The following is an 856-nucleotide window of genomic DNA, read 5'->3' as shown; positions in this document are numbered from 1 at the left end:
CAAATAGTTTTATAATCTCATAATTAATTTTAAGTTAAATTTTTTGACACTTTTGGTTAAAACAGATTATAATTAAATGTCTTTCTTGGGAAGCATGAAGAAAAAGCTATACATTGGTAAGAAAAGTTCATTTATAGTCACTCATGCCTTCAAAGGCCTTATTACATGCTTTAAATAGTTTTATAATCTCATAATTGATTTTAGGTTGAATTTTTTTACATGTGTTAAAATAGATTATAATTGAATTTCTGTCTTGGAAAACATGAAGAGAAGCCATTCATTGACAAGGAAAGTCGATTTCTAGTCACTCATGCCTTCAAAAGCCTTATTACTTGCTTTAAATGGTTTTATAATCTCATAATTAATTTTAAGTTTAATTTTTTTATAGTTTTGGTTAAAATATATAAAACATGAATGTTTACCATAGAAAACATGAAGCAAAAGACATTTATTGGAGAGAAAAGTTCATTTATAGTCACTCATGCCTTCAAAAAGGTTATTACTCACCTTAAATAGTTTTATAAACTTATAATTGATTTTAGGTTGAATTTTTTTATATTTTTGAGTAACATATATTATAATTGAATATTTATCTTGAGAAACATGAAGCAAAAGCCATTCATTTGCACAAAAAGTCTCTTTATAGTTACTCAAGTCTTTGAAAGCCTTGTTACTCACTTTGAATGATTTCATAATCCCATAACAGATTTTAAGTTGAATTTTTTTACTTTTTTAGTTAAAACATATTATAATTAAATGTTTGTCTTAGGAAACATGAAGAACAAGCCATGTATTGGCAAGAAAAGTTCATTTATAATCACCCATGCCTTTGAAAGCCTTATTACTCTCTTTAAAT

This window comes from Theobroma umbraticum, unplaced genomic scaffold (genome assembly GCF_002168275.2).
Source record: "Theobroma umbraticum cultivar Fairchild unplaced genomic scaffold, ASM216827v3 scaffold_86.0, whole genome shotgun sequence".
NCBI lineage: Eukaryota > Viridiplantae > Streptophyta > Magnoliopsida > Malvales > Malvaceae > Theobroma > Theobroma umbraticum.
This window is presented reverse-complemented; position numbering follows the sequence as displayed.